General features: G+C 36.6%; 1 protein-coding gene across 4 annotated transcripts in view; it reads left to right on the top strand.

Annotated features, from left to right (window-relative positions):
• Positions 1 to 2,396: 2,396 nt before the first annotated feature.
• TRPS1 (transcriptional repressor GATA binding 1) overlaps positions 2,397 to 25,613 on the top strand; it is a 259,896-nt gene continuing 236,679 nt past the window's right edge. For 2 of the 4 annotated variants that reach the window (XM_023224892.3, XM_023224884.3), the window contains exon 1: positions 2,445 to 2,910. The gene's annotated coding sequence lies outside the window, so the exon portion shown is untranslated. Of the gene's footprint in view, positions 2,911 to 25,613 lie in introns of all 4 variants that reach the window. The other 2 variants (XM_023224876.2, XM_023224897.2) reach the window with 2 other exon arrangements.

The following is a 25,613-nucleotide window of genomic DNA, read 5'->3' as shown; positions in this document are numbered from 1 at the left end:
AGACATAATTCACCCTCAGACCTTTGGCTTTAACTTTTCATATAATATGTAATTTTGGGTACACTTAATGGTCAAATTTTGTATTATTACAGGTGGAAAAACACCAGCCATCTCAAGGGCTTTGTGCTTGCAAAAGCATGTAATTTCATTTTTTTGAACCAATTTAATCAATGATTGTTTCATGTGAATAAATTTACAGTCTTGATGATTGCCTTAGATTTGTGGGTGATGGAGAGGAAGATCACTTCCCCTTTTAAAGTGTCATTTAAATCTTGGGGAGCAGAGGGAGATTAGGGGCCTAATCCTTGTGATAAATTGTACTATTTAACTTTGCTAAGATGCTATAGCCTCAGATTTTATCAGTTAGATACCAGCTTCAGCAGTTTTAGGTTGCATTAACCCTTTAAATACAGTCTCACTATTCGAATACATATTTCAAAATGGATTTAATATTTTTAGTTAGTCATGGCTAAAGAATGTTTCACTCAGATCCTTATTTTTTTCCTTTAATAAAAATGCTTCTCACTGTGCCGTGCATATTTCCATAAAAGTCGGCAAGTTAATTTATGGCTTAAAAAAAGAAAATAAAAGGTCTATATTTAATATATGAATACTTTTTACAGTGGAAATTGGTGGTGGACAGTATTAAATGACTCCAGTGTGGAAATATGCAGGTGGTCATTAGTAGCTGACTATGAGATTTACTGAAGATTTTGATATTAATTTTCCCGGCATGCAGTACTATATATAAATCTAACTCTGTTCCCAAATTAATTTAAATGGATGATAACATATGAATAACTCTAGGCATATGAGGTTCATTGTCTTCTCTCTCCTTTAGGGAATATATAGTTTGCCTCATTGTGAAACTCTATTTTGACTACTTTTTCACCTGACTAGTTTCTCTATTGCAAAAGAATTATTGCTTTTCTACTCATAAAGAGTGTATGGGAAACGGTACCAAAACACTTCTGGAATAAATGTGCTACAAAAAAAATCACATATCTGCTTGACTAAGTATATTAAATAAAGACCATAGAGAAAAAGTAGTAAGGTTCTAAAAGCACCTACTTCAGTTTTAATTTTTTAGTATGATTGGCTTTTTCACTTCTGATAATAGTATGTTTGGAAAATATACCCGTCTTTTCTTTAAAAAGATGCAAGAATCATTTAGTGAAAAATATTTTGGAGGAAATTACTTCATCTTCGGCTCTCAGATTCGTGATTGTACCTCTCTAAGATTCTAATTTTAATCATTTTGTAGTTTGGAAAAGGAAAGATGTTTCTCCTTTTAGCACAAAATTACTTTAAACTGACTTTCACCAGAGGAGAAACATGCCACTTAAAGTCACCCAACTGAAGAAAATGAAGTCCAAACGCCCAATAAATGTTTACTTTGTTTTTAACACCTACTATACTTTGAATCCTGTCATGGTAATGTTTTATGCATTGTTGATCTTTAGAAGCCAAAAAAAAAAAAAAAAAAAGAAAAAGAAAAAGAAAAAAAGCTCAATCCATTGAACTTTATGTTGACACAATTTCTCTTAAAAATGAGAGTATATGGAAATGTAAAGTAGGTAAAAAAGAATGTCACGCTTAATTCTGAGTTCCTTATCTGCTACTAAAACCCCAAACTGCATGTATTAATTTTGCAGCATTTGAATAATGTTCCCATTTTGTCTATTTTGTGGTACCCCCTTGAAGCACCCATTGAGTTTCTGGCTTCTCTTTAGCTCAGAAAACCATAGCAACCTCAGTCCGCACTTCTCCAACTCAGGATAGAGTTCAAGTTGTTCTCCTCAAGCCTTCTTGCCATGAAAAGCATGGGGAATCCTGATCACCAACTAGGTGCCCTAAGACTTCTTGCCACAGATAAAGGGCGGGGGAGGGGGCGCACACGCACACACACATCCTGCGTCGTTTAATTGAGAGACAGAAGGGAAAGTAACAACAGAAAAGGTAAAAGGACTTTGAGAGTTCTTTAGATTGTTTCTCTTAGCATCTCTGAGTGTCTGGGGAACGTCGGTTTGGCGGCCACGCACTGCCCCCCACCTGCCCCCCACTCCCCCAAGGTAAGTCCTCGTCTTTATCACATTATTCCTAACGCGTTTGGATTTTTCCTCCTTTTCCAGCCCGCACGTTCACAGACGGGAGGTGGGGGAGGGAGGAGGGGGGAGAGGCGGGGCGGGAAGGTAGCCGGGTCCCTGCACCGCGCGGCTCTCATTTGCGGCGCTCCGACTCGGGCGAAGTTCTCGCGCAGCCGGCTCGCCGCGGCCGGGGCCGGTCCCGGCGGGCGGCGGCGGCGGCGGGTGCTCGGAGCCGGGCGGGGCGGCGGCGGCGGCGCGGGGACGCGCGCTGTCTCTTTAAGGGAGCTCGGTCTGGGGTGGCGCTTTCCTCCGCGAAGGCTCCTTTGATATTAATAGTGTTGGTGTCTTGAAACTGACGTAATGCGCGGAGACTGAGGTCCTGACAAGCGATAACATTTCTGATAAAGACCCGATCTCACTGCAATCTCTAGCGTCCTCTTTTTTGGTGCTGCTGGTTTCTTCAGACCTCGCGTCTTCTCGATTGCTCTCTCGCCTTCCTATTTCTTTCTTTCTTTCTTTTTTTTTTTTAAACAAAAAACAACACCCCCTCCCCTCTCCCACCCGGCACCGGGCACATCCTTGCTCTATTTCCTTTCTCTTTCTCTCTCTCTTTCTCTCTCTCTCTCTCTCCCTCTCTCTCTCTTTTTTTTTTAAAATAAGGGTGGGGGAGTGAAACGGGGGGGGAGGCAGGAAAGACCTTTTTCTCTCCCCCCCGCAATAATCCAAGATCAACTCTGCAAACAACAGAAGACGGTTCATGGCTTTGGCCGCCGCGCCACCATCTTTCGGGCTGCCGAGGGTGTTCTTGACGATTAATCAACAGGTAAGGAGGGGAGGCCCCGGCGGGCCGCGGGGCCGGGGGGCGCGGGGGGCGCGGGCTCCCCTCGACCGGGCCCGGGGCGCCGCGACGCGAGTGCAGCGCCCGCTCGTGTGTGCGCAAAATGTGGGCGATCGCGAGCGGGGAGCCCTGGGAATTAAAAGTGACTTTCTTTGAAAAAAAAAAAAAAAAAAAAAAAGAAAAAAAAAGGCAGAGGGAGAGTGTGCGGAAAGCCAAGCTCAGGCTTCTCGGGTTTCACATGCATTTTCTTTCTTCCTTTTTGAGCGTGTGATTTCTTTCTTTCTTTCTTCTCTTCTGCTCCCTTTTCACCCCTTCCTCTCCTCCTTTTGGTGGGTCTAAGGCATCTGAGCCTTGGAAACCAGCGACTTCAAACTGCAGTAGCCCCTGGAGTCAGCAGGGTCAAGTTCAGCCGCCGGGGAGGAGGAAAAACAAATCCCCATTTGCCAAAAAAAGAAGTTTCAGGCCAGTGCCCCCTCCCCCTCGCAGCCCCACTCCCCCTCGCTGTCTCTTTCTGGCTGATTTTAATTCTCTCCTACCGGGCGCAGCGGAGGAGCTGGAGGTGGTTGGACCCGAGGGGCCGCCGCCGCCGCCGCCACTGCAAGTTTTCTGGGGGCTCGTGACAAGCGGGGCGCAGACTAGGCACCAGCATGCAGAGTAGTAAGTTGGGCGAACTAGGGAGGGTCGGGAGGGTCTCAGAGAGGGACCTCCGTGTGGTCCCCAAAGTGGGAAAACAGCACAGGACTGCCTTTGGCTTTGAAGAGTTTGCAAATGCAGGCTTCAAACTTTTTTCCCTTAAAGGCCCAGATGGGCTCTGGAGAAGGCGGGTGTCGCATCCCTTGGTGCACCCGCCTCAGAGCGGCTCAGGACAGCTTGGCCGAGGGGTCTGTGCCCTGTCTGTACCATGTGGCAGGGCCTTGCAGCCCGGGCGCTTCCTTAGGGACTGAGGAAGGGACAGACTTCCTCTGCGATGCGGTTGATGCGCCATGTGTCGCGCGGGTCAGGGGACACTGGTCGGTGATTAAATGCCTGACAGCGGTGGGACATCCAGGCGGACAGACGCTTTGCTTTCTGTCTAGTTCCTGTTTGGGATCTAGAGAAACGCATCTTTGAAAGGCCAAGGCAAACATCGCTGTCCCTCCAAATAACTCCAGGATTATAGGACCCCATGAATAATTTGAGGGTGAGGCGGCGGTGGGAGCTGTTTGAAGTGCAAAGCTGTTTTTGTGGCTGGGAAAGCTTTTTTGTTAGTACCTGTCTGAGATGGTGGTGTTTCCCCCTTCCCTAGGGAAGTCAGTAACTGTTTTATGGCCCCAGGACTCTAAAGCAATTTAAGTTAGAGGGTCAGAAGGACTGGTGGGTTTCAGAGGGAATCTTGGACTTATTAAATTTTAGGACGGGCTTTACTTCCCTCTATCTTTTTAGGCCTCATATTTGATGCTTTGAAAGTTTTTTGAGTAAGCCATGGATCTTAATGGTGAATCTAAATGATGGTAGAATATTCATTCTTATCCCATTTTGGAAAATCACGGCTAGAGTTTAAGCGAGGTAAGTGAGAAGCTCAGCGGAGAAGTTAAATCTGAGACAAGTTAGGCCTATTCATTGAACTTTTGTGGATTCACTGAACTTTTGTAAACACACCAGGTGAACAGGAAAGGGTCTGGGAGAGATAATAAGTACAAAAGAAAAATACAGATAGGGCCTGAGACAAAATTACAAAGAAATGATAACTCCGGGCCTGGTTGTTGGCTAAAACTTGATTGTTCAAAGCAAAAATAAAATAGGAACCTTCCAACAATTCTTCAAAGTCCTCCAGCTCTGAAGCTAAAACCTATGGATCTTGCTGGCATCATGTTACTTTCCTGCTGGTTTTAGAAAAAGTTGATCATTTAGGAAAGGCTGCCAGAGTTAAAAATGCAAGGGACAGCAAAGGAGAGTCATGCGGGCAGCCAGTTCTTGACGTGGACAAAATGAGAATGAAAGTTTCTGAACTCACTGTTGTGAAGTTTTACATGCCGCTCATTTGCTTAGAAGGCTCTCTCAGATATTCCACCAGTTAACGTATAAAAGCAAACAGGATCTAAAATCGTGTGGGCTTTTTTTTTTTTTTCTTTCCCCAAGTATGCCAGGGTTGTGAATAAATACAGGGTTTGTATGGGAAGATGAAGCGTTTCCTGTAAGTTATGATGCTGACAGGACAGTCTGGAAATGATACCAACATTTTGAGGATTTTTTTTTTTTTTTTTACCTTTAAGTGAAAGTTTATTAATGATGTGCTTAATCTTAACAAGTCAAACATATTCTTAGAGTTTCTCTCTCCTTGGATTTCATAACTTCCTTTTAAAGCTACACCTTTGGATAAAAACATCTCTAGATTCAATTTAATATACAGTGCTAGCTAGTAACATCCTAAAGTTTGACGATTATTTCTGGATGTTAATAATGTGAAAATAAAACTCCTGAGGGGGAAATAGAGTCTTAATGCCAACATTATAACTTGATTTCTCTAAATGTGAGGCCTTCTGAAGCTTCATCAGTGCTCTGTTGGCAAAGTGTTATTTACCAACGGCAAGCTGATGTTTATGGCTTCCTGATATGTATGTTATATGTTAGGATATATATGTGTATACTGCTTTTACATACATAATAGCTAGTCTAACACTTTTCAAATAAGTGGTGGAAAGTAGCAAGTTATTAACACAATGCTTGTCACTCCTTTGAATTCTAGATGCTGTGAGGGTCTGTGCTACTATTTAGGTTTTGTCCTTTGTCTATTAAAGATAACATTAAAGGTAAGGAGAAAAGTGTCATAATAGCTGTGAAGTCTCAACTGAATTTAGAACTTAGCATTTCGATGACTAATATTTTAAATGATTTTATAAAATTTTCTGCGTACGTGTTTGAAAACCAGTTTGGGATCCGAATCAGTGTCCTAATCCTAAATGAGTTACACATACTACTACCATATTTTCAGTATTGTTTAAGTCACCTACCACTCCTGAGTTTATTCTGATTTACATCATATAGGTCTCTTCTTATACGGAAATCTTTATTCATAAGGAAAACCTTTAAAACAGGGAAATGCATGCATCTGTAGAAAAGCAGCTTTTACGATTAAGTATTTCAGTGATGGTACTATTATCACTACTATTATTAGATGTATATGTGTATGTGTGTACAGATATACAACCTACAATATGTGATTAATGATCTGTACATTTTTATGAAGAAAGCAACCAAAGAGTGTATGTTTTTTATAAACTCTTGTCTTACCTTCTTTGTTGTAAATAAACATTACTCAAAGTTTTCAGAGGACTTGCAGCAAATTGTTTTTGAACTGGAACTTTATTTCAAATCTGAAATTGGAATAAATACTGATAACTGACCTTTAAACCTTTTTTCATAACACAAAGATTTTAAAATAATTATATTTTAACTTCGGTTCTTCTTTTGATAGCAACGATAATGTAACAACACTGTGCTATTGTGTGTAAAACAAAATAGACTTTAAGAAAGTTAGGGGCAGGTGTCTACAATTGATTTAAAGGAATGATTATTTTTGTAATAAGTGATGAACTTAAAATAAAATGACTGGCTTACATTAAAACATATTCTTATTAAGATTTCTCTGGTGTGTAAAATGAAGCCATTCATTCAACAGGCTGACAACTTTCCACTTGGTATTTGCCTTTCCTTAATTTAGTTTCCGCAGGACAGCTAGTGTGGTAGTCTGCATCTGTTTTTAGCAGGCAGAGAAAACTATAAACTCAGACAGTTCTGTCCCAAATATTGCAGCTCACAAGTTACAATCAATTTGATAAAAACAGGCAAGTTTTATGGGCTCGTATTTTGTTGTTCATCCTTGCTAGGTCAAGCTTTCAGGTAATAGGTTTCTTTTTCTCCCTCTTTTGCTGATGATAACTGCTAATACCATTGATAACTAATTCTGAGTCTTGTGTACTCATTTATCATCCTTATTTACCATTTGTTGAAGTTTTGGGAAATTAATGATAGCATACGTAGACTTGGTTTTACTGTGATGGCTTCTCTGTGAAAGTGACATTTATCTTTTGTTATTATACAGAAGTGAGTAAATTCTTTGTTACTATCATAGTTATGTTTATGGAATTTTTGAGTCCCCCTTAGATATACTATAAAGATGCTCTTCTAGCCTTTGCCAAGTAGACATTTAATCTAATTGTTTAAGAGTACTTGTCGTGTGTGGAAAAGACTAACATACTTTGCAGTTATTTACATTAAAAAATTACGTAGAGGTTTGTTTTAGTGTAATTTTAAAAATAATTTGTCTCTGGAAAGCTGTAACCAGTGGATTAAAGTAAATATGGTAAAATACCAAATCTTGTTTTATACCATTGTTCAATAGTAAACAGTGCTGCAGAGGATATAACCACTTTTCAAAATTTATCCTCCGATGTAAGTAGGGCCAAAGTCATTTGTTTGTATAAAATATTCTATTAATTATATATGACCTTTATAAATAATATCTTCAATTTTATTATTATGATCACTGTTTGAGCTGTCACAGCGCTCAGTGTTTCTCTTGTTCCTGAGAACTGAATTTGGCCTTTAGTTTGGTTTTCTGATGGACATAATAATGTAGAACTTGACTTTGGTTAGAAAGAGATCTTTGAGCTTCAGGAATCTCTGAAGTTGCAGTAGGATCTACAGGTGAAAACCATTTAATTGTTAAGCATTAGTTAGGTGAGGAAACTCGACTGGTCCCTGCAGCATATAGCAGCTATTATTGTAGCGGTTTACTTTTTGCTATCCCACCTTTTTTTTGTTTGTTTGTTTGTTTCCTTTTCCAAGAGCACAAATCCAAAAAATAGCAAAAATAAAGGTGAAATTATCTATGTACTTCAAATTTGGAGCATCATTTGAAATCATTTTCTGATTCCGAGCTATAACTGAAATACAAATATAACATTAAGACACCCCGAAGAAGACATTAAGGATACACTTGTCGTTCTTAAGCGTGTTTCGCTGAAAATGATAACAGAAAACTTTTAATTTTTAAAATGTTTCTAGCTTTTAAAAACCTGCAGTAAATGCTTTACAAGTGGCTAGACACCTTCCCTGGTGGTTTAGTTTATACAAGCAGGAAACTTTCTCTCCTACTCTTTCTCTCTCTCTTTCTTGTTTTCTTTAAACCAACTGACGTAATGCCAAACTTTGCTTTAAAAGAACAGACAGAAGTAATTGGTAGCTTTTAACTTTTAATAATGTTCTGGATTGGTTTTAGTGGCCAAAATGCCATTTAAAAAAAAAAAAAAAAGTTCAAGTAAGAACGGGCTTGTGGCCTGAGGAAGAAAGGCTCTGTTGATGCAGTTATTTTTATTCTTGTTTTTCAATCTGTTATTAAAAATCTTTCCTGCTGAGCACTGCTGGATTTCTCCAATTGCTCTTTGTGATGGCTGGTGCATTTCAGGTTACCGTAACTTAAACAGTTTTTGGGTTTTGGGGAGAGTGGGTATTTGCGTTGCATTATTTCTTTCTTATTTGGAAAAAAAAAATCCATTTGTTTTTGTTTCAATGGAGATTAATTAATTAAGGTTATCAATGGCCACAGGTCAAAGAATATGTTTATAAAAAGAATGTGACACCTGTTAGCAAGAGCCTAAAATGTGGAAGTTTAAATGTGACATTAATCATTTTTATGTGCAGAGGAAGGAAAATAGATGAAACTTTACAAAAATGCATTTTTAGATTGAAAACATTAATTTTAAGGGTCAGTGCGTTTCTACGGGCCGCTCTTTTTTTCTTACAATTTTAGATGATTTTTTTAACCCTATTTATCAAACAGTATTTATAATTTCCTTTTTTTAAAAAAATATAGTCATTTCTTTCTTTCTGACTTTGCACAGGCAAACAACTTTCACCAGCTAGGAGACATCTTGGTGATGTTGATTGACATCAGGGCAACTTCAGAAGCTGGCAAGTAGGAAAATATTTTTAGGGGGCAAAAAGATTTGTGCTAGTGTTCCTTTCCTTGGGGAAAGACACTCCACCCAGAAATGAGGCCCTCTGCCCCATTTGGTGGGTCAGAACTAAGTACTGTCTCAACTTTTCTTTGGTGAATTGTTCCTGAGGTTTAAATCTTATGATTACTTGTCGTGGACTTTGCTTTCAACCCAAATTGTTCCTGATAGATTTTTTTTTTTCCTTCCTTCCTTAGAGCACATTTAAGGAATAATATATATAGTGAAAATTGTCACACAAGGAAGAGTTTAGTCTTTAAGGCATTTGTGACTATAAAAAGCATTCCACATATTTGGGGTATTGAAGTGTTCTCTGCTTAGAAATTTGACAGTTTTGATTTACTTGTTATGCTTCTCAGTTTTTCTTGCGAGAGTTACAGACTCTAGTTCAAATCATAGGCATTCCTCTTTTGCTCATGGCTCCTTTAAAGATTTGTTTGGAAAAACTTAAGGAACTTAATGTATATGTTGTTCACAGCAGCATAGTGAAAGTTTCTTGGAGTAAATCTAGATTCATTTTATTTATTACAAAGTTTTCAAACATATATTTCATGTTATGGCTGCATCTGTTAATAAATTTTTATTTAATGAATATTGTTTGTTACTACAAAACTGAGGGAAAAGCAATCAAGTTTAGCAAGAAGGAAAGAAGGCAAAGGGAGGTGTTTGGAGTTGTATTCCCTTAATATCAGCAGATTGTTTACTGGTAAGTGGTGGGGAGGGGTTGGTGGGAGGCTTTGTGGAAGATGATACCAAAAAAAAAAAAAAAAAATCCATCAATTGCGCATATGCTCCCCTCCCCTTAAGGTTTACTTAAACAATATGTTTCGGTTTTGCCTCAAACCATTCTGCACTACTTCTGCTCCAAGAATCCACCACTATCTTGGTTCCCGAGAGGTTAAGGATGACATTTTCTGTCGTATAATGAACAGCAGTATTATTTGAACAAAGGTAACACATTTTGATTTGTGTAATTTTTTAGTAGCTAGTCATAGAATACCTATAATATGAGAGGAGTTCTGGCAGTGTAATTGCCTGCAAATGTTTGAAGTACTCACGATAGCTTTGCTATGTTTGAATTATTGCCATTATATGTGCATGCTATTATAGGTGTTTTATATATGAAATGTACGTAGACAGATAATACTCAGACGCATTTTGATGGTGGAATTTAGAATGCTAACTATTAACTCTGTACTTGAAACGTGAATCTTTTAAGGAGTTAACGTGACCTACATTGTGAAGTCTAAAAGTTTGAAATGAGTATGGAGTTAAAACATAATGAATCAATTGTTATCATAATACTTATATCTGCTCTGAATTTACTAAGGAATTTTTTTAAATGAAAAAAATTGTAAATCAAAATGCCACCTTTCAGCGCATTTTAAGAAACGCTTCTGAGATCATTTTTAAGTCTCATTTCTGTTGAGAGGAGCAGTTAAGGGACCGGACTGTTTGTGAGTATATCATTTTATGGGCTACCACTTTATAGTTTACAATTCTATCATCTCAAAACGTTATGTGGAAATAATATGGAACATGTAAAGACTCTGTACTATGACCCAATGCGTTTTTCCCTAGGGTGATGGATTCTGTGCGTCACCCAAATGTGATGCTATTTGCCAGGCTTGTAATACTGGTTTTGAGGGTTGCTCTATGTCCTATTTCATCAAGCAACACAATACAATAACTTTGGTATCTAAGGTAATTGACACAGTCAAAATAGGCTCTGGAAAATATTCCATATACTTTTAAGTAAGTCAGAAGTTAATGTACATATTAAATTTATTTAACATGAATAAGCAGATGATTTATTGTTAGCTATTTGTCTTCTATACTAGATAGTGTTAGAAGGAAATATATGAGTATTTACAGTTTATGTTCCATTTCTTTTTTTCTCTTTTTGAGGGGAGCATGGTTCTCTTGTTTGCATTAATAATAGCCTTATCTGTTAACTACTTTGTATTCATGATAGTGAGTAGTATAGTATCATAAAAAATAGTAAACATATTTATATTATCTACTGTATATGTCCCAAGCTTAAAAAAAGCATTAATATTATTAGTTATTAAATTGAGTATTATAGTAACCAGGAATGAATCCAGTACTGTATAAGACAATAGATAAGACATCAACTGCTATTTAAACACTAAAAATACCTTAGCTATAGAAAAAGAAAGATCAAAAGGATTTCAGAGCTGTTTTTACTTGTAGAATTTGGACAGAATGTATAAAGCTTACAAATCGATAAACATTAATAATATAACATGTGCTTCCTGATTAGATTCTACAATACAAGGTGAATTGCTATTTCAGTTTCTCTATGTATCATACGGAAGATCAGATACGTTTATAAATAGTGGAAAAATATATGGCAGAAGTTAGTTTGTGGAATCTAATTTCTCTATTACATGATACACTTCATGTACAAAGGGATCAAGCATTACTAATCTAGTTTTAGCTTTTTCTCTCTGAGCTATGCACAAGTGCAACATATGAATTTGTGGCTTCATATTAACTAAGTGCGTACATGTACGTGCAGGATAGCTATAGTCTCACTTGCATAGAATGTTTTTACATTACAGGCACTACATGGAATTTTAACATATTACATATTTTTTGAAATGACTTTAGTCTTTGTAATGCCCATTTTAATTACTTAATGCATCCCAACACCTATTTGAGGGTTAATTTAATTGTAATTTTGGTTCTGAAATGAGACCATGATAGACAAAACAAATTAAAAACCAAATTCTGCTTGTGCCTACTTTGTGATGTCATTATCTGCATATCATCTTTAGCTTTGCAAGATGTGGAAATAAATACATCAGCCCATTTTCTCTCAATCCTATTAAGTAGCTCCTGAACATATAAAAGTTCCTAAAAGAAAGTTTTGCATTTGTTTTTGCTTTGCTTTTTGATGCCAAGTTAAGACAGGTCATATATATATTAATTTTCATCAAGGCCCCATTACTACATTTTTCAATACATATTCATCTCTTTGTTGTATGATTAATAATTTTTTCTCAATTATTTTTTGATATACCTTTGAGAGCTTTAAAATGATATGTTTTGCCTGTATTCGGATGCTGAATTTTTGTATGAGTTATTATATTTAAATTATAAATTAAAAAATACGAATGATGTTAAGCTGTCTTTAAATTAATATTGGAAGTATACCTTTTTAGAAGATTATTGCAAAATTTGCTCCTCAGTTCTGCAAACTTAGGGAAGTTTTAGAAAATAATTTATCTTCAAGTAGTTAGTGTAAGCAGTTACACATTCAAGGATTGAAGAATTTGAAATACTATTTTCTGTAACTTATAAACAAACACTAAGAGATGTTTCTCCTTTGTATTTATAATGCATTTGAATTACATTCTTTGGATGTATGATGTGGTAAATTACTGTAAGAAACCCACTGTCATCTAAACCTCAATTATAATAAACTATTTTACTCTATCCCATCACTGCTTAGTCTGCTTTTAAAGTCCCGTTTTTAAGAAAATTTGTGCCTTTGGAGGAATGCCCTAATTATTTATAACACATTTTACTTTTTATTTTAATAAGCTTTAAGAAAGCTGTCAGTAAGACGATTTTAGGTCATTGGTAAAAATAATAGTGTACACATTTTATGTGTAAATATGTGTACACGATCTTGCATCTTCACTGTGTCTAACATTCAGCTTTTTAGTGTTACGCATATTTGTATTCAGTGTTACACATACTTGTGTACATTTAGAGTTATGCATATTTGTATTTAGTGTTACATGTATTTGTGTACATTTATGTATATCATGTACTTTTTACTCCCAGAATAATTCAGTATATCACTGTTAACACGTAATTATGCACATACACGTTCTCACTCTCTGAACAATTCAGTGTGTCCTTGGCAATACTAACATTTTAAAAATGAGAGCAATAATGATTAGACCTGGAGAACTGGGGGTAGATATTAGTTGTTAGCAGGTTTCCCTCCTTTTAATTTTTCCCATTTTCAGTTCCTTCTTTAAAAGAGACATGTATATATATCTGAACAGAAGGGGGACTAGGATACTGTATAATCCATGATAACATAAGGAATGGTTGCTGCATATGGCTTTATTTATGTATCTCTGACATAGAAAACTTTGACCCCTTCGCCTGTTGTACTTGGGAATTTTAGATAAACCCCATTGGGGTCACACTCATCAGTTCCGGCTTTGCGTGACAAAAAGCATTCTCTAGCTTCTGGTGCGCTACTGTGCTGTTTTCCTTCAGGAGTGGAAGGTCCTGTAAGTTCATTTGGCATTTGGAAGCACAACTAGATTTCTTCCTTTTTGAAAATCCTCTGAATGGTTTTCAGAAGAGTAAGCAGAGATCATAGGCTGTGTGATGTCGTTGATTTTAGGATGCTAAAGAAAATTATGCTGAGACCAAGCATGCTTCCTCTGGTTTATTCTGCCCTGCTTGATCATCACTTTTTTCTTTTTTTCAACCTCCTACCCCTCTTCCCTCCACACTGTTTGGGGTCTAATATTTTGGTTTCTGGAGTAAGGATTTACCTTCTCAGTGGAAAAATGTGTAAGCTGCAGGATTTTTACTTACCTTTCTTTACAACTTTTCCATTTTGGGGGCAGTGTCTAAGAAGAGGAAGAAGCTTACATACTTGATTTTATTTTATGTCATTGTTTGCTATTGAGTAGGAGTTTGCTATTCCATTTCTATGAGGAAATGCATTGCATGGAATTAAATAAAGTTGTGTAGTTTGGAAACAATTACAAGCACCACCTGTGACATAGTTCTGGCTTTAAAAAAAAGTCAATTTTAGTTATGCAGTACTTCCACCAAACTCTCTATTCCAAGTTTATAAACATGAATTTGACCATTTGACCATGGATGATGCTTGAAAATCATGTTTTCAGGATTTAGGGCAGAAAGAATACTTAAAAGATTCTCACCATCATTATGTTTTAGATTCCCAAGAAGTAGAATGCCAAGTATCATGTTATCAACTCTTTGAGGTCTACAGTAAGGAGTTTACTTGTTTCTGGTAGCTTATAAATTCAATAACATCAGTCACAGGCTGCTTAACGTATTTATGCGTTGAGCTAGTGTAGTTCAATAAATGATTGTATTTCCATCAAGTTTAGGGAGTAACGCAAACTGGAATAGTAGCCATCTATTAAGAATAGTTCTGAGGTTTGGAATTTGTAACTGATTTTTAGGAGCTACGACATGAATATCATAGCAGGTAGAAATACTCAGAGTGATCACCTTTTATGAAAGTTAGTTCTATCTTTCATGTCTAGGAAAATATAACTGTGAATGTTTGCTTTTTGTATGTTTTGTCTCCAAGCAAAGGAAACTGACAGTTTTATGTTTTAAGTGCCGAAAGTTGTTTTTGGCTAAGCGGTTCCAGAGTTAATCACTGGGATGTTAACTTGAATTTTTGTCTTTAAAAAGTTTTAGATTTTTAAAACGAAATATGCTTCCATTATTTCCAAACTGACACCTTGTGTTCTGAATTAGTTTTTAGAGAAATGTTTCCAAATTCTCTTGGATTACTTGAAGTCTATTGATTTTGAAATAATTGGTTTAGTTTTTTTCTTTTAAAGCTTATCAGAAAGTAGAGGAAGTACTCTATCTTTCTGGGGTTTTCTTATTCCAGAAACCTTGTTATTGCCTATAAAATGCAAATGAATTTTGCACTTATTTTGTATTATTTTCTCTTATGTTGTTTTTTCAGAAACGTTTTGATGCATCAGAAATTGAGACATCAGTGATTTCAGTTCTCCTGTCACACCTTTTCATGATAAGATATTTTGGTCATTTCTAAAGAGTAGTTAGAGCAAAATCCTTTCATAAAAACAGTGATGTTGGAAAATTATATAGTATTTTTGTGGTTAGTTGAAAACTATGAATGATGTAAAATAATATGACATTTGATTGTTTCTCATTTAGACATGATGCATTTTATATCTCAAAATTTGATGGGAGGAAAAAGAAAAAAAAAAACCTCACAACTTTTACCAGGTTTGAAACTAGCTTAAGATAGTTCTGTAGAATTCTCCAAAAGTGATAAAAAAATTTAAAATACTGCCAGACACAGGGTTAAAATTAAATCTGTATGTAGAGTGGAGACTTAGTCTGACATATTTTAATGTAAAGACATTTTAGAATAAAGAAAGCTTTCTTTGGTTTTGTCGGCTGTTTTTGTTTTTCGACCGCTTTGCTTGAGATGATCGGCATTCTTAAATTGTAATTATGTATAAAGACAAATAAGCTGCTACTGTAAACAAGTAACAGCTCTGCACATACATCTTGAATACTACTAGAAAACATTTTCATTAGAGGAATAAATGCATTAGGCCCTAAGTAAATTTCAGATACCAAACTGCTAACTTAGTATCTCTAATACATTACCCATACTAGGCCCTGGAAAGTGGAATTGGTTCTGAGAGAGCTCATTATTTCTATTGCTAGTAGAGTGTATTTAACAATATTTTGGTGTCTCCACTGGTAGAAATGTGGACATTTCAGCTAGCCACCCCCTTGTTTGGTTCCTGTGATGTCAGGCAAACGTTTTGCCAAAATGTTTGGTCCGATGTAATCACATCGGTGTTGTGTAATTAAGATAATGTGCTGATTTTGAATCTTGTTAACGTGTTATTTTGAAAGTGTAATTTAAAAAATTTGCCCATTTGGAATACAATAGACGAGGCAGGATGATGTTTTTAGATTTAATTCGAAGCCTCTGTGTACAGATAAATTATGAAAAGTTCAATAGCTCTTTTCATCTTTTCCTAATGTGGGAGAATGTGGGGGTTTCTTTTCATAAACACCATTGTAAAAATAATTGATCAGCTCTTTTTTTGGCAAAAGATCATGTACATATATATTAACTGACTTTCTGAACTAACAGAATGTACATTTTATTTCATTAGGTTACATTAATAAACCCATGCGCAAAAACATATAAACGGAAGAATAAATGAAATTGCATCTCTGAAGTCAGATGTAGGGTAAATGGTGTAGTCTCTGAGGTGACTCTCTTAGTTCTGTGATTTCACCATAAGAGCTGGCCCCCATCTATTCTGCTTTGGACACATTGTGCCAAAGTGTACAATGTTTAGCTTCCCATAAAAGCAAAAAAAATAAGGGTTTAGGCTTAAGAGTCTTCTAACATGCTGTTATGGAGAAACAGACCCTGGCCAAGGAAACACTTCTTTTCTCAATGGTGGAACTGTCTTCAGCTGGTCAGTCTAAAATCTGCCATTCAAGTTTGGTTTTACTTCTTTGTTTTTCTTGACTTCAGGTGTATCAGAGTGACCACTGGGTCATGTTTTATTCTGAGTGACAGAAAGGACTTGAACTACTATCCATTCCAGCATGTTCTTATTTTATAAACAAAAAAACTGAACATAAAGGTGACTTCCCCCTACTTGGTTAAAGGACTGAACTAGAACTTGGGTGTGTTCACCATTCTCATTCATATGTCAAACACTAGATGATTTTGATGTTTGCTGAGGAAATCTCACTATTTAAGATTCATTAATCTTTACTTTTCCTTTTGCACATGGATATGAGAATAGAATTAAAATGTCATTTATTAGGATGCAGTGAGAAATTGATGATCATAATGAATCAGTTGATCTTTTCACATGATTTCTTTATCAGTACTTTAGATTGATGGGCATCAAATGTTTAGAAGCTGTCACAGAAAGTTAAAGAATTACTGCGAAAAATCTAGGCTTAATGCTTTTTTCAAACACCTTAGCAATAGAAATGTTGGATTCATTTAGATAAAATCTAATTGGTACTGAAAAACTGGTTATGAAAATGGTCATTAATAAGAAGCTAAGTTTGTATTACTCTTTTCTTTTAGCGTAAAGCAGCTTTAACATTTTTCTATATAGAGAGTAATATTTTTAAAAATAGTCCATTTGAATTAAGGATATTTTTATCTTCCATGAAATGGATGTTTCTTTATTCATAATGCCATAGTTCCCTTGGCAGGTTGAAAAACTGTAGACAGCATCTGTGAGATTAGGCTTGAAATGTGCAATTAGTTATTAAAATCTGGCTGGAAAAACCATAAGTGGTGTTTTACATAAACTCCTCAGCATTTATAAAAAACTAATGAAAGAAAAATAAAAGAACCTCATTTATTTTAAATACTTTCCTTGTGAATCCTGTCTTTTGAATGATCAATTTCAACTTCAAATGTAGTGAAAATAATTTAAAATGTACATTTAATGCCTCTATTTCTCTTTTAGAATTTCTCAACTTTCCATTTTTAGCCATGCCTCCACCATACAACATGGATGCAATTTATGTTTATTGATTACAGTTAAGCTAATTTTAATCATTTACTTTGTTGGAGTGAAAATACAGGAATAATTCTCTGTCTTCTTAGACTTCTGAGGTATTTTACCTAAATCCCTTGTTTCTTATCTTCCAGCCCTAATAGTTACATTGTATAGTCCAAAGGGTGAATGCCCGCATAAGTGAAATTCACACATTACAACCCCAATGCTATTGTCATTTTCACCTCTGGATTTCAAAGAATTGTGGTAAATATTTCTTTTAAATCATGCAGAAAGATGTTGAACCTAAGACAGCCCTAAGCTCTTTCAGAGCATAGCTCCAGAAATGTCTTTGAAATGCTGGAAGAGGTGGAGGAGGAGGAGGTGTGTCAGACCCTGGAAACGCCTGGGCTGGTCCAGGGTCTGTATTTGAACCCCGTTCAGTTCATCCTGAGTTGCAGGGTGAAGAAGACATTGTACTTTAATTTGCATGGGTTTTCCTCTCTGTCTCTTAGCCAGAAGGCAGCCTTGTCTTTTTTTGTTTTTGTTTTTGTTTCTTTAATGTTTCTTTCAAGTGAAAAGCCTTTTTTATAAACAGCTTGTAAATAGTTATTCCTTTAAATGAAACAGTTTGCTGGTGGAAAATAATCTTACTCATTCCATCAGATATAATCAATTAAATCAGAAAATTATAGAATGATCTTTAACATTAAAAGGCAATTTTAAAATGGGTTAAGGAACTATTTTGACTATTATGCTGATCATCCCACGTAAAATTTCTTTCTTGGTGTGGTGAGCGTACTTTATGAAGAAAGGCTGAAAACTTCCATTATTATTACATAATCATCTAGTTTTTTTCCTTCTCATCCTGTGGCTATTATCTCTATATAGCAAAGTTTATTTTTCACCCAGACTGTGAACTATAATTTGTCATTCATTGTATACCTTATAGAACCAGAGGAAACCCTATCAGTGCTTATGAGGCCTAGTTTTTCTTAATGATTTTGTTAGTGTTATTTATTTTTTACATAATTCTCCCCCTGTCTGTAAAATATCTCGTTTTCTTCTTTGACTTTGAGAGATTGGAACCTTTTCGTGTACTCTTGGCATTGCAGATCAAAATAAGGCAGCAGAGCTCTTATTCTGGGCTTTGTTTATCAGAAAGTACTGTTTTTTGGTTGGTTTTTATAACAGGTGATGTCCAGATAAGGTTTAAGTAAGATGAGTTGCTATATTTTAATGTTTACTTCCACCTCTTAAGGGATTTGCCTTCCTGATAAATCAGTATACACTTAACTGTATTGAAAATGCCCTGAATCACAGCTATGCTAATGTAGTCACCTACTTTGGAAAACTCCTTTTCAGACATTCTTTAAACTATTTTATAATAGTTCTCATGAGGCATATTTGTGAACACAGACTATCGTGGATATTTTATAGAAGCTAGTTAAATAGCATTATCTTCTGGTATTTGGATTATAATCCAATTGTAGACTGATTATGGACCATTCTTGGAATCTAGGAAAAGTCCAAATGCAATTCTGTAGCTTATACATGGCTAATGAAGCTGAGAGATAGATTAGGTTTTAAGCAAGGGATGGATTTTAGGTAACAACAAGTATTGAATATGGCTCCTTTGAAAGTTTAGAACAAGACAAGGTAAAACAAAACAAACAGCTACTTTTTATTTATTTCCAGATGGATTTCAACTTGCAAGTGACATGGTAAAGTCAAAACGTTGCTTGTTGAGATTTATTAATTAGAATGCTTTTAAGTCGGATACGGAGTTTGTTCTGTTTCAGATAAAAGAGAAACCTACTCAGACATAAAAATAAAAATAACCTCAGAGCAGAGAAAATATTGAATGCCCGAATCTGGGTTTCATTTCATGTGAATCTCCATTTCTCAACTAAGTGATATCTGCCAAGGCTCTTCTGTTTGTTGACATTGCTGTATTGAAGTCGCCAGTAGCCTCATGGAAGCCAGGCCCCAATGGTCTTTCCATCTGACTGCATCTCTCAGATGAATTGGATGCTGCCAGCCATTCTCTTGAGTATCTCTTCTGGCTTGACTTCCAGGCACTGCATCTCTGCCACACTTGTTCTAGTCTGTCATTGAATGTTCTCTTAATCTATGCAATTTTCTTGGAGGATTTTATGCTTTTAGCTTTTTATCCAAATGAAATAACTTCTGAGCCTTCACCTCTAGACCTAACTTGGTTCTGAGTTCCAATATGGAACTCAGCCTCCATAAGTACTTGCTTTTAAACTTAATTATCATCATTAACTTGGCATTCAGGACCCTTCAATTTGCCCCCAATTTACCAGTTCCATCTGTACTACATCATGTGTCTATCCTTACTGTAGTGCTTTCTAGTCCTAGAACATTCTCACACTGACTTTTGTTCATATTCTTCCCTCTTTATGAAATGCCTTCGATGCAGCCGTAACTACAGGGATTCTACCTGTTCCTCGGTATGTTCGCCTCTATATTCTTCTACCCCTACTCATTTAGGTTAAAACATCCTCACCTTGTGCTCCCATTTATGTGTGGCTTTAGCATAGCTCATACCAGAAGCTACTGGGCATCACGAACCTGAGGAGAGTGAGAGCATACCTAATTCATTTTTGTTCCCTTTACAAATGACTTGGATGCAGTAGTTCTCAAAAGTGTTGCATTACATAGGAACATAGGGGAAGAACACTTTGGCCGGCAACATACACTTTCAGGTACTGAGAAAGTTGTGAAATTGGTTTGTGAGGTTTCAGCAGAAAATAAATATTACCTGGTATTGCATAAGTTATATATGTTTCTTGATGTTTGCCCTAATGTATCATTCCTAAGGTAGGATACCACTGGTTGCAACGTAGTATGTTGTATTTTGCAGTATGCTTTCAAATCCTGCCTTTTATCGATTAATGTCATTTAGCGAAGTAGAACAGTGCCAGTGAAACTAAGGCAAAGGGGAAGCCTGAATTCATTTGAAAAATAGAGGAAAAAGAGAACACAAGCAGCCTTGTACTTTACTGATATTATATGTGAGACACTATGAACTCATCAGAGATGCAAGGTGATAAATGATGTGTCCTTAACTGAGGATAACAGCATTAGGCTCTAAGGTCATGAGTCAGAAATGTGCCTTTTTAACGTCCATGTTTTGAATATTCTCAGGCCCAAAGGTTGTGTTGTGATGTTTGAGGACAATGGCTTATGTCTTGGCTTCAGGATGAAAGTTACTTGTAAGTAGGTCCAATGTTTGCATGCTGAGGGGGCAAGGGTGATTTAGACTCAGGAGATGTAACATGAATATTGATGAGTAGGGTTAGGAGCTGAGCACAACCATAGGTAATGTTGCTTTAAGATGCCCAGGTTTATGGCAGCAAGAGGATATTGTATTCCTCTTTGCTCAAGTATTTTTAATATTCATGTTTCCCTGAGTGATAGCCAATCAAGTGATAACTGAATAATAGCTGCTGAGACGTTTTTCATGTTGGAACAACAATGCCTCTGAGATTTCTTTGAATGTTTGATTTTTACTAATCACTTTTAATTTCGTCTTAAAAGCCTGAGAACAATTTTGAGGTTTAAGAATTTCTTTTTTTTTAACTTAAAAAATTATTTTATCTGAGAATTGGGAAGTCCCTTTGATTTAACATTTAACTCTGTTAAGCACCTAAATATTACTTTAAACAGCTCTGGAAAATTAAGCCCTACTATTATTGTGCATTCCCAAATCTGTATGGACATGGGACCATGAAGGAGAAATCAAGGAGATCTATTTAATGAATTTCTTTGCTTCTAGGACAGTTCATTACTTGTAGGACTTGCACTTATCTGTCCCTTCTTTAAAAACAAAACATTCCAAAGCTTCCTAGAAACCTTAGCTAACTGCATTATACCAACATGCTTTTCTGATGTCACCTTATGTCTATAAGCAACTTTACAAATCCTTTGAAAGAGATAGTTGGATTTTTAAAAGTAGTATCTGCTTGGATTTTGCAAATTAAGCGACAGTAGAAACAGTTTCACTGTAGAGTACATGCTAGTTAATAAGTAGGGGTTTTTAAAATCCTCTGTACTTTTCCACAACTGAAAGGGTGCATACTTTTGGTTGAAAGTGAGTAGGCGAAATTTAGACCTGCTCTTCTGGTAGCCTTAGTGGCCATTTCATAATCCCTGATATGATTGTCCGGCTCTCCTGTTTGCTAAATGCAGAAATAGAGGAAGGAAATGGATGTTTTGGCTCCATTAAAATGTTCCTTATCAGACTGTATGTAGGAGTGGATGCTGTTGAAGATGCCTCTATTGCCAGCTGCACAGCATGTGTGCTGGGCTAGTTTCCTGGCTGCTAAAGCTGCATGGTGCCCTTTAATGATGGGAAGGAGGACATTATTAAATGTGTTGGGCTTCGTGTTTTCACTTGTGAACATCAGGGAGCAGAGGGCATGCAAACTTTGCCCAAAGGCTGGACACGGTTTGCATAGAAATGAGCTGCGTGTAGTAATAACTGCCTTGGTAGATGCGCAGCTAAGCACTGATTACTAAATAAAAGTGAGCGCAACCACAGGCCACAGGTGAGCTAGGTTGGCCAGGGAAAGGCTGCGTTTCAAGAGGTTCGTCTTCCATTGGGGCCGCCTTAAAATGCTGATCCTGGTTCATATTGGTTGAGCAGTCTGCTGTGTATTGTCTTCACTTGAGGTAGAAGTGCTGTCATGTTCATTTTATAGAATGGAGAGAACTGGGTCTCAGGAAAGTATAATGAATTGCCTAGGCTACAACAGGTAGCAAGTAGCAGAGTCAGGATTTCAGTCCAGGCAGCCTGGCCCCAAGAGCTGAGGCTCCCTCTACTTTGTTTCTTATCTGGTGGGTGAACAAGATTTGAGTTGCTCTATCTTCCAAGTTAGTATTATAATAGTATTTCAAAGACTAGATGACTTTTTAATGTTAACACTGTTCCAGTTTGCTTTCTCCTTAGGCCCTAATTCATTGTCAGAGAGATAAGGCCGTCACCTTTATATATGAGACATTTAAACAAATGTTTTTAGTAATAATTCAGGAAACATCCAACCAGTATTCTTTCTGTAGCGATATCTGCAGTCTCTTGTTAAAAAAATAACTCTATTAGTTTAAGTACCTGTCTCTTCTTGGCTCCATTACAGTAAAAAGTCTGTGATCAGCACCCTCTTGTAAGGGGAAGTTGTTGAATGACAGGGATGTGGTACTGTCCTGATAATCCTATGGCTTTGTATTTCTTAGTGTATTTATACTCCTGGGTAACTACCCCTGCTCCACATGGGGTCTTGATAGCTTTGAATCTGAGGTGGCTTATGTGTGTTACAAACACACACACACAAAAGAAAGCGTGGTTTGGATTAGACTTAAAACAGTACTTGCATCAGTTATTATCCAGTGTGTCGGTTAGATTTTTAAGTAATTTATATTTTATGAAAGAGCTTTAAAGACTCAGTGTGCTTTAATGGATAGTGTAGCCAGAGAAATAAAAATGGTAATAATAATAATGATAATAAAGGACATTTTCTTTAAAAAAATTTTCCTTTTATTTTTAAGAAGAAAAAAAAATCAGAACTGCAGATCAGGAACAGAAATAGCGTTCCAGTTTCTTTTCACGGATTCTGGAGCAACTACGGTGAGAGTGAGTTGGCTGAGTCTGGGAAGGAGGCTGCTGTCTGCGGCCCTGCCTAGGCGGCAGCGGCAACACGACAGGAGCTGCGTGTGTGTCGCTGGCGTTCGCTCTCTCAGGAGCCCCGGGCCTGCGGCCGCCACCACGCGTGCTCGGCGCCCGGGCTGTGGGCGTGTTATCGCAGGAAGTCCTGCGGAAGCAGTTGTGTGCGCCCGTTCCCTCCGGTTACCTCGCTCATCCTCGGCTGCTGCGCGGTGCCTGCAGCCTCCCTCTCCTCCTCCCTCTCCCAGCGCTGCCTGCCCTGCCAGCTGTGTGGAGGCCGCCTGCTGCCCGCCTCTCCCCACTCCTCTGCCCTGTCGCGTCGCATCCCCTGGCCAGCCTGCCCTTCTCCCCACTTCCTAACTTGGCTTCCTCTCTCCATAAACTCTCTTCCCTCTTGTCTTCTCTTTTGCTTCCTCTTTGCTGCCGCCCCTCCTTTATTTGACACTCTAATTTCCTCTTGCCAGATCCCAAATTGGGTTCATCAGCAGTTACTCATCCTTAAATCTTATTATTCACCTGTGATCATTGGGTGAACTGTAAGAGGCATGAGATTAATGCAAAAAAGAGAGTTCCTTACTGTGGGAGGAGATCTCTGGCTATCAAAAAGTCATTTTTTTTTAAGTCACATATTAAAATTAAGCACTAATGTAAATACGAAAAAATTTAAAATGATGGCTTAGATTATTAATGAATCCAGGAATAAGGCAAAGAAAGACAGTCTGAAAAAATAACCTCAAATGAATATAACAAAATTGCCCATTTTTTATTGAGATAACTAAAACTGAGATAAAGTACTATTTTTTTAATTAATGAAAATGTATTATTAGTCTTTAAATTAGTCATGTACTTTCTCATACAGAGTTTTCAAGGAGCTGCTTAAAGTGTTTCTGATACTTTGAAGTATGTTTACTTACATAAACATTCTTGAGTAGATGAAAGTGTGTGTCTCATGCATTCTCAGTCAGAAACTATGAAGAAAGTCATATTCAGTAAATCAAAATTTACCTTATAATGTAATAGTTTTACAAACACATGAAGCCTTTTGGAGTGGCTAAGGCTATATATGTATATAAGGCTACTATATTTTTAGCATTCTGGGAACTGAGGCCTTCGTATTTTTCTTAAATTATGAACTTTTAAGACAGTTGCTATACGTGGATCCCTATCAAGTTTTTGCCTTTACATCATCAAGCTTCTTTTTAAATTAATTCTTGTTAAGGGCATGCTTTTTATACCCTGTGTATTAATTTCCTTTTCTAGAAGTCTATATTAGTAAGACCATATCATGAAAATTAGTATTTTTAGTAGAGCTGTTCTGAAATTTTTCCACAAGAGATATTTTGCAATAACTGAGCTATATTGTTTCATAGAATTTGTGTCCAACTGCTTCATTTTTGCCTTGAGATTTCCAGTGTGCCTAATATTAGGTAAAGAAAATAGTTGATATATAACTGGATGTGAGGTGGCCATTTTAACTTGTAGGTGACAGGATTTATCTCTGGACTCCTTCATTAACTTTAAAATATTTTTTTTTAAAAAATGAGGAAGTTTAGATTCTTCTTTTTAATTTGTAACACTTCAACTTCTAGTATTGCTTTCTGTAGGGGAGAGTTTTTCAGTTGACAACATGAGTTGATTTCATAAGTTATAGTATTTAAAACTAGAGATGCTTTATTACAAAGAAATCCCTTTAATGTATGATTTAGTACGGCAACTCTTTTTAAAGTAATGTGTTTAAAAGAAAAACCATGACCTCATGATAAAAATAATACTAAACCAATTATTAATAACTACAATTTGCCATCAAACGTCTAAGCTAAATAATTACATTATTAGAAGAAAGGTACTGAAAGCACAGCACCAGAAACTGTGCTTTAATATTCAAATAATAAAGACTTTAGGTCCACCATATATTTTTCTCATGGCTGGAGGAGCCAGTCCTAGAGTATGGGGGCATACTTATTATTTCAGTTGTCATAAATGTGGATCACAGTATTTTCTAAACTTTTTGTTTTATTTTGCATTTTTCTATAACGAGCACTTTGACCTCTTTTTGAGTTTATTTGTTCTCCAGAAATGCACAATACAAATTAAAAGAAAGTTCAGTCATCACAGTGCCTTTTGGGACACGCGACTGTCTGGAATAGACTTACGTCCAGCTATGATTAGAAGTCCCATAGGTTGTAGCTATGTTTTCCTTTTTGTATGTGGCTCTGTTGGAATAAAACCAGTCTTAAAGTAATTCTGTAATTTCTCTAGAGTGCAGTCTTCTCACCCATAGGCTGTGAGTAATAGTACCTGGGCACAGGTTTTGGGAGAAGAATCAGTTTAGATAAGATACGTAAAACAGGTTTGGTGAATGTCAAACGACTGAATATTTATTTCTATAAATAATGATAATGATTGTTCTGTTTCTAATCTTTGTAATTTCTGTATATCATTAACTATGGGAGTGCTTAGACTATTCAAAATAGTATTTCTAAGGCCTTATTTTTAATTTTAACAATTATATTTAGGATATTTATGGAGAGGAACAAACTGAACATTCTAGCCATCAGCTATTGTAGAAAAGAGTGGCATTATATTATCCCAAAAGGTTAGCTCAGTGTCATACCTTGGTAGAATACATGCCTTAAATTCAAAAGCTCTGTTATGTTTGAATTTCACTTCTATAAGCTTTGGTATTCAGTAGTGCCGAGTTCAAGGTCTAAATTGGAA

This window comes from Piliocolobus tephrosceles, chromosome 7 (assembly GCF_002776525.5).
Source record: "Piliocolobus tephrosceles isolate RC106 chromosome 7, ASM277652v3, whole genome shotgun sequence".
In the NCBI taxonomy this organism is placed as follows: Eukaryota; Metazoa; Chordata; class Mammalia; order Primates; family Cercopithecidae; genus Piliocolobus; species Piliocolobus tephrosceles.
Note: the sequence above shows the minus strand (reverse complement) of the source record. Positions and strands in the feature narration are given on the sequence as shown.